We start from the raw sequence: 13,656 nt of genomic DNA on the forward strand, positions 1-13,656 counted from the left end.
TTTCAACCCGGAGCTCCTTTTTTCTGACACGTTTAGAAGGTTTGATGAATTAATATATATTTAAAATAAAGAACTGAGACTGTCTTACATCATTTAAAAGAAGGCAATGGCCACCTTTTCATGCTAATCCTCCTTTCCTGTCAACCTTGTCACTGAGATGGGAGGCAAATTAATTTAGTAAATAAATAAACCTGCATAAAATCACAAGGCCTTTAATTCAGAAAATCCCTACAATGTCAGCTTTCCCGTCTAAGGGCAAAAATAAACAATAAAATAAATAATAAAATAAAATAAAATAATAAATAAAATAAAATAATAAAATAAAAATAAAATAAAATAAAATAATCTGACAATAGCACCAATGTTTTCTCTGGATTCGATGTTTGCGTTGTTGTTGTTGCTGGAGACTACATTAAATACGGCTGCCACTCTGGAATTTAGCATAATTAATGGTATTCACCAAGGCCTGAGAGCCAGAGGCAAAAATTCCTATAAAGCGACATTATTGTCCTGTGACTGTAAGAGCTCCCTGTTTCGCAGTGATCCTGAGCCATTTGGGGTTGACCACGAGGTTTTTAACTCTTCCTTGGTGGAGTTTGATGGTGGGATAAACAGGCTCGCAAAAGCAGCAGCCGCAGCACACAGTGATGCATCCAACATACGACTTCCTTCTTCAAAACGCAGTCTAAAAGGACCTCCAAACAAGCGGGCAGACAGGAAAAAAAAATCTTTTGTCAAAGGGCCAGTTTCTTAGCAACAACACCCTCTCCTCATGTCACAAGTCTGGGGCCCTTTGCCCTCTCAAAGGAAGTTCCTTAGGTGTCTTTTACACATTGAGTGCTTTGTGATAGGTTAAGGCCTGCTGGCTGTCAACTTGGTCCCTTAAGGGAACTTGACAGATCTTTAAAAAAAAAAAAATCAATTTTAAGCTCACATGCCCCAGTGGGTGCCAAAGCCACTTCAGAGAGTCTGAAAGATGGCTGAGTCGACAGGATTTGACTTCCAGAGGTAGAAAGGTGACAAACTCCATCATGAGAAAGGGGCAGTTTAGGGCCTCAGAGGCCTAACCTGCTCCCAGGATCTGGGGCCTTGTGTTATATTGAACCTATTTATCTCTTTCATGGGCCCAAGGTACCACAGGGAAAGAAAAGTTGTTAAAAAAAAATGCTGGCAGAATTCAGGGGTGTAAATGATGAATTACTTTTCATCAGCTGAAAGGAAACATACTCCGGAACAATACTGAAAGGGAGCAGGAGCATCTGACCTCCTGTTTCAGAGCAGCCAATATCTTCATTCAAGAAGACAACCATGAAATTACACAGAAAATGGGATTGTCATGAACAGCCCCTTGAAATCTCAGTCTACAGTCATTACGGCATGGGAAAAAGCCTTCATCCACACATCATAACTTGTAACAGACGGGGTGGCAGGAGATGGAGGGGGGAGGTAGGGTGAGAAAAGCAACAACAACAAAAAAAAACAAGCCTTGGAATCGCCAGGAAAAAAAAAGTGGCATGGATTTGTTGATTCTACCTTTACCTTGTTAGTCTCCAAAATCATTAAACGCAGACATAACAAGGTGCTACCTTTGTAGTAAAATGCAATTAAAGATAGCTCTTTATGGCTGTTCTATAAAGTCAGGATTTTTTTTTAAAAAAAAAAACAGGAAAAATTAGAAGAAATGAGGGAACATATCAGAACAGTCCATTTAGATCAATAGATCCTAATTTTGTAATGTAGAAGAAAGGGATACTTTTTATTAAAAATATATATTTGGCAACTATAATATTGTCTGCAAATTGTCAGTGTACAGAAGGAATGATAGGGACAATCTTAGAAACCTATTATTGGAAATCTTTACATGTGGTGCATGTTTATTATTATTCGTTTCATATAACAATATGTGTATTATGTGAGCATACTCGCTAACAAGAAAGCTTTCTGATTTCAGGCAGACTCACTTTAAAGTTAGGATCAGAAATTTTTTTAGTTTATAGATTTAAGCAAACAATGTAACTAGCCTTGCACAGACTATATGGATTTAAACACTATTGTTTTCCAGATGATATGCTTTGTGGTGCAATTCCTAACTTCATATTTTGGATAGTTTCACAAAAAAATCAGGCTATTTAAACAGATATACAAAATTCATAAGACAGGGAGTTTGGGTATAGGGATCAATGTGGATTTCTTGCAGCTTTTTCAGAAAATAAATCCAGAATGATATAGCAGTTTGCTAGGGTGAACTTAATACCTTCAGAGCAGGAATCAAAGGCTGAAGACTGAAATGTATGTTCTGTACTTCAGAATTAACATGCTTACAGTGGGAACCTTACATTCTCTGAGAATGATATAATCTGAAGACATCTTTTCTGATCACTTCTGGAGTTTAGCTTGTCTTTGCACTGTAGATTGACTGTAGAAAATCTGCTGGGTAATGAAAAATGCCAAGGAGTGTCAGTTTGGTCTCTTGAAGCTTCACAGAGAAATGCAACTTAATTATTTACTAAATTTTCTCTGCTGTTCTTTTTGGTGAGTCATTTTATTCTTACTTATCTCTTCTTTTAATATTCCTTCTCTATACCCCATTTTATATTTAGAATCGGCAGCCGATGACAGAGTGAATCCCTTTTCTTTTTATTTAAAAATATCTGTAAAGTGGACAGATTTTTTTTTAATGTAAAGCTTCTTACAATAGTTTCAATAAAGCATAATTTTAAGAAAAGTTCTTTATGGTAACTTGTTTGAGTTTACTCAGTAGTGAAGTCTGATCCATACAACATTTTTAAGCAAAATACACCCTCTATTGGAAAATAGGAGTTTGAGAGTACATATCTAATAATACATTTTGAATAAAAAAATCCTGAATATATAACTAGTCTTCAAGCAGCCAATATGTCTGCTTCCAAAATAGAATGATCAGTTATATGTTATGTAAATATATTGACTTAAAACTAAATATACATGTAATAAAATCAGTTGAATACAACATTGTAGATTAAACTTGAATTCCTGCACTTCTATTAAGTACACTAAAGCAGATATTTCTATGCTGTGGGCAGGGATTTTACAATTATTGCAAGGGATCCACAATATGCACCTTATTCAAAAAAAAATAAAACTAATAGCACAGATACTGACCAAAAGATGCTTGACTAGCTAGATGAAAAGGGATGGGATTTGGAGATAACAATAAATTTGAGATAGTTTCCCTTTCCTTTCCCATGCTAGTGCCAGTATTCTTCCCTCCCCAGTATACATACACAGTGTGCATATTTCTTAATGCCACTACCAATTTGCAAGTAATCCCTTAAATGTATACTTAACTGTGTTTAAACACAAATGTTCTTGCACAACAGCAACAGAACTAATTAATATTGGTGTTCCATATATGCCTTGCTCTGTCTTCCCTGATTCTCAAGCTCCTTAGGCTTCCCATGCATACTTCCCATGCATACTTCCCTTCTTATATTTTTTCTTCTGTATATTTTGACACCTATTAACCTCAGAATTCCAGGGCCGCAACAATGGCTTTCTCCAGCCTCTTTCCTCACTAGCAAAGCTAAGCGACATAGGCTACATTGCAAGAATGGAAAGGAATAGAGGAGATCCCCCCCCCCCAGGTCTCCACATACAGTCCCTTCAGTCATACCACAATGTCAAGAAGCTGATTGTGTCTTTGCCTGCCTAGTGATCACTACCACAGATGCAGCTGAATGGAGGTTAGACCATGCAAGATCTTGATCTTCCTTTCCCCTCTGTACTTCAATACCTTCCAGCAGCAAAATAGGGCATGGTTTCTACTCTAAAAGCTATTCTTGCATTGTACAGGGCACTAACATATTCAATTAACTGGATTTCCTTAGGGCCACATTGCCATTATTTTGCCATTGTTTCTTTCTCAGAATCTAGCCATGACTGCTTTTTTCCCAACAACTTTTTTGCTGGGTTGAGTGCCTCTCTTCCCTTTCAGCTTCTGAAGTCTGCCCTCCAAGGGCTGCAAGAAAGATGGGTCACCCTATATTGTCCAGAAGTTGGTTGTATGATTTTAAAAGTGCTTGGTCAGCTGTTACACAGACTCCTTTTATTCACAGATTTGGTACCCCTGAAAGAGCATTGGACTTGGGTTTAAAAAATGGTTAGCATTCTCTTGAGTGAACTTCGTTGAATCTTGTGCTGCTCAAGAATGATTTAAACTGAGAAGGAAGTGACATCTGGAAGCTGTGTGTTGCTGGTTATACACAGCTGGATATTCTGCTGGATTGGTATTGCTTCTGCTGATGTAATTTTTTATATGGCTCCATTTTAATCTCATTTTGTGTATCACTGACCATGGCTACTCATTGCCAGTGCTTCCATGTTTTTGCTGCACTATTACAGTTTCACTCTTTGCTAATCACTCCCTCCTGTTTTACTCTCCACTCCTCTTGCACATGTGGGTGATTTTTGGATATGGCTTTACTGCTATTTCAGAAGGCAACCTGGCCTGTGTTCAGAAACAGCTCAACTAAGAGATAACCAAGCACTTCTATTCCTGTAACCTGTTAAACAGGCAAATTAATAGGTGGCTAAACTAGCTGTTCCAATCAGCTGCTGACTACATGTTAAAAAGAAAAATTGGTGATTCTATTTCCCACCAGCAAGTGATGCTCAGGAAGAGGGGAGATGAAAACGGGAATTCATCAATCACTTTTCTTAATTGTGCTGCACTAATCTATGAATATATTAAGGACAGCCTCACTTGGCAACCTAGTTACAGAAACAGAATAGGGATTAACAATGAGGGCACTGCAAATATGCCAGCATATTTTTCTAATGGGGCATAGACTGGAAGACAATATTTTCATACAGATTTCTGGCTATGTCCTAAGCATGCACAAAATATTTCCTTAACCAAACAAGAACCTCAGGTAAATGTAGATAGGTGACAATGGTGTATAAAATCATTTATGGAATTGAAATGTGAATAGAAGGAAGTTTTCCTTTCACAGAAAAAGAAAGGAAAATGTTTTTTATATATATACAATGCAAGTCAACTGTGGTATTTGCTGCCTTCAGAAGTGAGAATCATTGATGTAGCTGGTTTAAAAGGCACATTCATGGAGACTCAGGCTAGTAACCTTGTTGCCGGTTTACTATATATATTATTTTTAACAATGTGTAGGGATATTGGTAATGGTCCGTATTTGTGAACTTCTTCAATAATCCATATTGATTTATATGGAGGTACTTGTTTTGATACAGTCTGAAAGATTGAAATCAACACATGATTTGGTTTCATATTTGAAATAGCCTTGCAATCTAATATAGACAAAGGCCAATCCTTGAACTGATGTTTCAGTCTGTGCACATGAAAATATTTGAGAAAATAAGAAAAGGCAACTATCTTCATTAATACTATTATGACTGCTCCATTTTTAAAATATATGCCCCAAAATTAATTTCTTGTTTGGGAAAGATAAATGTGTACTAATCCTACACTCCCCTGAGAATGTTCTATAAATTCTTGAAAAATTTGCCCTGGGCATATGGATATTATGTTTACTGAACCATTGTTGGTTTACAACAGACATGTCAAACTCGCGATGTCACGTGACATTGTGCGACGTATCAGGGCTATTTTGCCATTGCCGGCAATGGGGTGGGCGTGGCTTCCACGTGGTGCATCCGGCCCATGGGCTGGCAGTTTGACACCCCTAGTTTACAAGGATATTGTGCTGTATTGTGTTGTGCTATTTGGATATTCACAGGCCTTCTCTTTTTCTTTTCATTGTCTGTGACCTTTAATAATCAATTAACCAGTGGAATAATTTATTTTCAGAAGTTGTGAGTGCTCCATCACTGAAGCCTTCAAAAAGAGACTGAAGAACCATTCTTCTGAAAAGATAAAGGATCTCCTGCTCAAGTAGGCGGTTGGACTAGAAGACCTCCAAGTTCCTTTCCAACTCTATTATTCTATATTCCAATATGCTGTATATGATCTAAAGTAATTTGGAGTTGGGCAGCCTCTAAATCCTTTAAAAAAACAAAAACAAATCAAGACTGCTTTTCACCTGACTTGATTATTACAGCAATTCATTGTTCAAAATTTATTCAAAAGAAGTGCTTTACACCTTGCACAAGGAAATTATCTGTTATTCATTAAAGCTGAATAACCTTTATTGAGTTTTAGGCACCTGAAAAAAGATGCCTTTGCTTCAAGTGTTATTTAAGAGTTACTTCTTAATTTTAATAAGTATATTCCTTGCATTTAGTTTTTATGGAAAGCTAAGCATTATGTTAGGAATTGTTTTTTTTTTAAATACACGCTAGATAAAAACACTACAAAATGTATGTATGTGTGCGTGTGTATGTGTCTGTCTGTCTGTCTGTCTATATCTGGAAAAAATCTATATGAAATTATCTACTAAATATGTTGTGTTCATAAACTGATGTGAAAACTGAGCCAAGTTGTTGTAAGAATGAAAAAAATGAAATTAGGTTTGCCCATTTCTGTATAGAAAATCTTCTGTGTGAGATCTATTTTTTCCCCTCAGTAACATCTCTCTCCCTCCCTCCCTCCCCCCCTCTCTCTCCCTCCCTCCCTCCCTCCCTCCCTCCCTCTCTCTCTCTCTCTCTCTTTCTGCATATGTGTGTTGTTGCATCCCTAGTTGGAAATTTAATAATAAAGTCTTATTTATAGGACTAATATTTTTATTTTAAATCTGTAATTACTTCTTCAGTGTTTATCGTTCTAGGATTTCATTCTGTATGCACGCTTATACACATACACACGCACACACGAGATTGGCCTAAGAACTTCAAAGTTTCACAAATATTAGCATTATTTCCTTAAGACTTCATCATTGTGGAATGCACAATATATACAAAATTTTATGGGGCTTGGATAAATGATATAAATTTTATAACGAATAGGATATTTGGGCTTTAATATAATAGAAAATTGAAACTTGAAATTATCTTAAGTTCAGGGATACAGTGTTGCCACACTAATTTATATAAGACCTGCTGTAGCTAAATCTTTTCCAGTTATATGTGATATTGCTCCTAATTCCGAAGCTCTGGTAAAAAGTTTCTTTATTGGCAAGGGTTCAGGCTGTAATTAAAGAAATAAAAATCAGAAATGGAGGGAGAAATATATGTATTACACATCCTGAAGTCTGCCTTAAACTTGGATTTTGGTGCATTTTATATTGATTCACTTCCCTCTTGTCAGTCTGTTGAGTTAATTCACAATGGCTTCTAGCAAATAAAGACCAAATGGGGAAAAAAACCTAATGGAAAACAAGTAATTATAGCAAAAACTTGGAAAAAAGGATTGAAGAATTAAATTCAGAGGGTGACGTTCGTGTGATGAAGTGACTGATTCTATTCATCCCTTCCTCCTTCCCATTTATCCTTATTGAGCTTTTATAGGGCAATAAATAAAATGAAGGCATCAACTAAGAGAGCATCTAATTTTCAACTGTTTCATTTTCAGCCGTGTAGCATAATTGTATGAGAGAAAGACCTTAAGAAATGAGGCAAAGAAATGCTGTCTAGGGGATGGTCAGATAAGACAGCTCAAAACCCACAGCTGCATAATGGGTAGAGAAAGAGACCCTTCCTAACTTCTCCTAAAGCTGTAAAGGAGATGGTGGGAGATTTGTATTTTCAGATTTGCAAGGTTCTGTTAATGTAGCCTTACAGTAAAGGAGAACTGACTCATCTGATCATATTTCCTATCTGGGAAGGTTGACTTATAGTGGGGCGAACATATCCAACACACCTTCCTCCTCCTATTTTCCCCACAACAACAACAACAACCCTGTGAGGTGTCTTGGGCTGAGAGAGAGTAACCAACCATAGTTCATACAGATGACTTTCATAGTTAAGACAGGACCAGGGCTCGTGCTATGTCATCTCTATCATAGTGACTGCCCTGTGGAACAACATCTCCCTGAAATCTGAATATCCCTGCCTCCATTGGCCTTCTGGAAAGCCTTGAAGCCCTGGTTTTCCTTGCAGGCATGGGCACCAGGTTGTTAGCCAAGGCTAGTATGGGATTATGAAGCCTCAGTTACATTTAATAGTTTTCATAAATATATTATATTTATATATTATAATATATACTATACATTATTAAATGTATTATTGTGGCTTTATATTTTTATTTTGGACTGCTGGGAAGCACTAAGTGAGTGGAGCAACTATATAAATGCATTGATACACAAAATCTGGAAATAGTTTTCTACTAGTCACACCTCCTATCTTCAAAAGACTCAGAGGGCTATATTCACTTTGACTGATTGATTGATTGATTGAGTGATTGCATCATAGGTACATTTCACTGCCTTCAAATTATTTACAGCAAACCCACCAGCAATGATACTCTGCAGTGTGATGTTTCTCAGATGCTGCCTCTCTCTCAGTCCAAATTTCTAAGAACTGCAGGCCAAGTCACTATTTTGCTATAATTGCAAGTGTGCAAAAAATGGAGACTATGTACAGTATTTCTATTTTAGAGATTAGCTTATTTCCATTTTGATTTATTCCAATTTTGGAGGACCAATTATAATCTATATGGAAGTGGTCACTGCCAGTGAAATGGACATTTTTAGAGCCTTCTCACTCTAACTCAAATACACTGGGACATCAACTGGCTACTTGTGCTCTTAAAGTGTGAACACAGGGCATGAATGTCAGGCTGATGTAAGTATGGCACCAAATCTCCCTTTTGCCAATATCACCAATTATATCACAAATGGCAAAGCTTAAAGAGGTCCCTATTCTGTCTCTTGTGTTGCTCTAGGGGAAGATATAGAAACATCCTACAGTTGGAATGATTATGTCCTTGTGAAATTGGCATATGTAGCCTATCATACAGCTTTTTATTCACTGTTCATTTGACAGAACTATTTGAAGTTTTCCTATTTCCCCAATATTCACAAGGTCAGCAGACATCCAGATCAAAGCTAGATCTATTTATTGTTCACATAATAAAACCACTCTACGATATAGAAAGTCACTATGCTTTATATGGCAGTGTGTCAAATCTATTAAGAATAGATTGTTATCAAGAGCCAGCAGATCAGATAAGGACCATTCCTGTATTTTACCTCCTCATGTTATTGTTGTTTAATTATAGTTATTGTACTATTTTTCTGTTTTTCATCCTGTATTTTTTATTTCACAATGGTCACAATATTATTAGTATTAATCAGATGTTTTATAGATAGATCTTTTCATTGTATTAGTAATACTAGCTTTTAGATGTCTTTCACATTTTATATCTGAAATGATTTAATGTAATTAAGCACAGTTTAAATAAAATAACTTAAATAACAAATGTAATCCTTTTTCAGATTTGTCACTTTGAAATATATCCTTTGGCAAGATGTAATGGAGGTCTCTGGTGGCTGCATCCAAAGGTTTTGAAGGTCACGTGGTTTGGGAGACATCAGGTGGTGCAGCTGTGCTATAAAACACTTCCATGGTCAGAATACAGAATGGGGAGGACAGAAGACATCCTGTTTCATGAAGGAGTTTGTGAATAGGACTGTCTCTATTCTGCTTCTTCCTCCTATAGCTGTAGCTTCCAAACCTTGTAGTTCCATGACATTCTAGATCAGTGGTTCTCAACCTTTTTAATGCCGCGACCCCCAACTGGTCGTAAGTCGAGGACTACTCAACCGGTCGTAAGTCGAGGACTACTCAACTGGTGCAGCACCGTTTGCAGAATGGGACTTTTGGCGGCTCAGCAGGGCAGAGACAGCCTGGACAATTCCTATTGGCTTTTGAAAGCCAATAGAATTAGACTCTATTCAAGAGAGTCTATTCTATTGGCTTTCAAAAGCCAATAGAATAAAAAGGAGTAGCACAGCTAAGGAAAAGGGGGAAAAAATGGCGGACTGCGTTGTTTGGCGACTCCTGTGAAATGGTCGTTCGACCCCAAATGGGGTCCCGACCCACAGGTTGAGAACCACTGTTCTAGATGATCACCAAGAGCTTTTCTGAAATTCTACTGGAAGGAAGTGTCATCAAACTTCATTGCCCAAGAGGAACTCTGGTCATGCCTCTGAGAACTACAATGGTGGATATTTGTATCAAAAATAAGGCAAACATACCACAAAACCAATTCAGAAATCATAGCGGGCTTTTAGATCTAATGAATTGGAATGAGACTAATGACGTGCCTGGGATGTAGAATATTTCTTTGAACAAATGAAACATATTATTAGGAATAGGTAGAAACTGTTGTTTCAAATGAAACAGTGGATTAGTAAGAATGCTTTTAGACCTAAACTTTGCATATTCCAGAGAACTGCCCATGTTTCCATTGGCATCTGTTAATTGAATATCAAATATTTCCTAGAGGGCAAGGAAATAATCTTATTTGATTTATGTGGATCCTGTTTACTCTTTAACTCTGAACTCAGCAGGTTAAGCATTAGGAAGACAGAAAAGTTACTATATTTCTATTTCCAGCTGGTGGCATACAAAAGACAGGAAGTTATCTCATTAATGGGGCACCAGCTTTATGCAAATTATACTTAGCAGAAAGGCTTCCCTTCATACTTCCCCCCCAAAAAAATTACCTAATAAAGTCAGAATAAAAGGCCATATTCAAGAGCCTTTGTTGTATTTTTAGCACAAGCCCCTTTCTGTTGCTGCAAATATGACCAAATGTGCCTTGTTCAAAAAAGGGTGTTTATGAAATAAGGCCACTCAAAAGCTTTTATTCCATAACAGCCTTCAGTGCCACAAAAAAATTAACATAATTAGTCACAGAGAATAGATGACATAAGCAGCATGCCGGGCACAAAAGGGGGAGCCTATATCTATGGAAGATATTTGGGAGAGATCAAAAATTTTCAAAGTACCCAAAACTAGAAGGTCCCTTTTTATTTATGCATAAGCCTTAAGATACTTTTCTCTCTCTCTCTCTCCCTCTCTCTCTTTTTTTTTAAGTCCGTGAAATTCACATAATGAGATGCAGCAGACAGATGACATTAGCGATGAGGCATTAGAAAGAGGTCAGTTTCTTCTGGAAGATAGGCACTGTTCCTCCTTGTCATTAATTTGCAGCTTCAAAGCAGCAAGCATATGATAGTCTGGCATGTTAAGCAAGTTGCAGTTATCTTTAAATAACCATTTTTTTCCAGTTATTAGAAGCTAAAGTTTTAAAACTTCTGACTGAAAGCAAAATTAAAGCACGCAGCAGTGCAAAATAGACTGCGGAGAGATTAAAAAGAGAGAGAGGGGGGGGAAATTAAATGTATTCTATAAATGAAGTTAGCTGTTCCCTACGGGGGGGGGGGGGGAGAGGAAGGAACTGCCTTAACTTTGACTGTGTAGAATTGTAGAGACCTCAAAAGACTGAAAGTCCAGTGTATAAAATGAAAAAAAAAAAAAACTTTAGTATTTTTAAGGCATTCCCTTCTTGCTATTAACGCATTCTACAATGCTGCTTGCTACAGGCCAAGCACAGACCTTAGAGCACTTTTCTCAACCTTTTTACACTGGAGCAAGCCTCGACATAATTTACAAGTCTCAGGGAACAACTTCTTAAGAATTATTGCTCACAATATAATAAACATTAAAAAAGTATATTTACTTATGTTTCAATTATGACTTCTCGTGAAACTCTTGGTGGGGCCCCATTGAGGTCGAGTCTGCTTTAGAAAATGGGTGTGAGTGACTGGAATGTGCTACTTTGAAAGGTAAAGGCAACATAGATTAGTATTGCATTTTGACGTTTTCATTAAATATACGTAAGGAGTGAAAAAGCATCTTTGCTGCTTTCAAAAATAATTTTGGGTTCCAACAGAAACTCTATAGGAGTAAATATAACCGAGTGACTTTATGCATATGCTTTTAAATGTTGGAAAGGAAATTCGGAATGAAAAAAATAAATAAAAACCTTACAAACTATAAAAGCCAGTGGTGGGATTCAGCCGGTTCGCACCACTTCGGCAGAACCGATAGCTAATTTTTTGTTGCCCAGGCCCAGAATGAACTTCCGGAAGCAGCATCCACACAGAGAACCAGTTGTTCACATATTTGAATCCCACCACTGATAAGAGCATTTGGGAACAATCACCCCAAGTGTTTGGAAAGCAACCTTGATTGAGTATGGGGTTGGATTCAGTGTCTTCCAACTCTCAGATTCTGTGAAAGGGGTATCATAAATATAGTAGCACCAAAAGACCAAAGGATTAAGCTTTGACCTTTTTGAAAGGTCCAATTTGCCCCTACTTAATTTTTTTTTCTAGTTTATGATAAACATGCTTTCATAGTTAGCTGTTTGGTTCACATTTAATGACAAAACGAAGCGATAGATCAGATTTGCAAAAGCACTGCTTTTTAATTAGTTATTTACGGTTGCCCTTTATTGCCCAAACTTTAAATTATTCTTCAAACGAGAAGGAACATAGATAAATAGAACAGACATTTTAAAAGAGTTTTAATCATAAGTCATTTTGCTCCGGCCAGTATTATGTGACCATATGATTTTTCTCTCACAAAGTAAGCCATTGTCTTGAAAAATAAAACTAGCTTGAATTGATATAAAATATAAAGGAAGTGGTTGGCTTATTTTTTAGATATTAATGCAGAATTTTGCAAAATTACAGTAGGCACTGATGTAAAATCAAAATAATTATATTATCCCAATGGGAGAGTTATTAAACAAAATAAGAAATAATACAAGTTAGTAAGGCAATGACAACATGCTAATTATTAAAAAGTATCCTGAAGAGTTCTGTCTTAACTAACTTGTGAAGAGCTGCAACAGATGGTACATTCTTACTTCTAAGGGAAGTCTGTTCCATAGAGCAAAAGTTAGAACAGAGAAAAAAAACCAGTATCTTCAAATTCTTTCAATTTTCAGAAATAGAGTACAAGCAAGAACATCTCCTGGGAGAAACGTGATCATGCAGGAGAAGGTGATCATGCAACAACCTTGATACAAATCATATTCCCATGAAGTGTACAAGCAAAAGCAAGATAGAACATTTAAGTTTAACAAGCATAGATTGAACAAACTGGGAATGTTCAGTCTCAACTGGTTCTTTACTGTTCCAACATTTAGAAGTGGAACTAGGGCCTTAAATTGGAAGAAAGCTAGAATGAAGATTAAGAAGAATTTCCATTAAGAACTATTGGATAGTGGAATCAATTAGCTAACGAAGCAGGAGGTTTTCTTTCACTGGATATGTACCAGTGAAATTTCCTCCAGTTGTAGAGGAAAAACTCACTGGAATTTAAATAATTACATTTTGGAATACTTTATTAGTGCCCTTAGTAGAACGTTGGACTCCAACCCTATGATTCTATGCAGATGGTTCTCCTGAATTGTTTATCAAAATATTTTTGTTCATTACTGAATTGCAGGTCAGTGTATCATTTTCTTAGAATGACGTCCCCAATTGGACAACTGCAACTTACAGAAAGGGGAGATTTTTTTTTTTTTTGCCTTTTCCAATCTTTAATGTCTCCGAAAAATGTGCTCAGAGGAAATGGAGACGGTGAAGGATTGTAGGAAAAAGATGAGCTAAATGAAAATCACTTCCAGAGATACCAGCTGAGTCAATGAACAGAACTCTTCCATTTGCAGAAGGGTAAGAGTACACAATTGTAGTTCATTGTTGTGTTCCCAGATCAGCCCTAGTTTTT

Source organism: Crotalus tigris, unplaced genomic scaffold, assembly GCF_016545835.1.
Source record: "Crotalus tigris isolate CLP2741 ecotype Arizona unplaced genomic scaffold, ASM1654583v1 scf7180000024369.3102671, whole genome shotgun sequence".
In the NCBI taxonomy this organism is placed as follows: domain Eukaryota; kingdom Metazoa; phylum Chordata; class Lepidosauria; order Squamata; family Viperidae; genus Crotalus; species Crotalus tigris.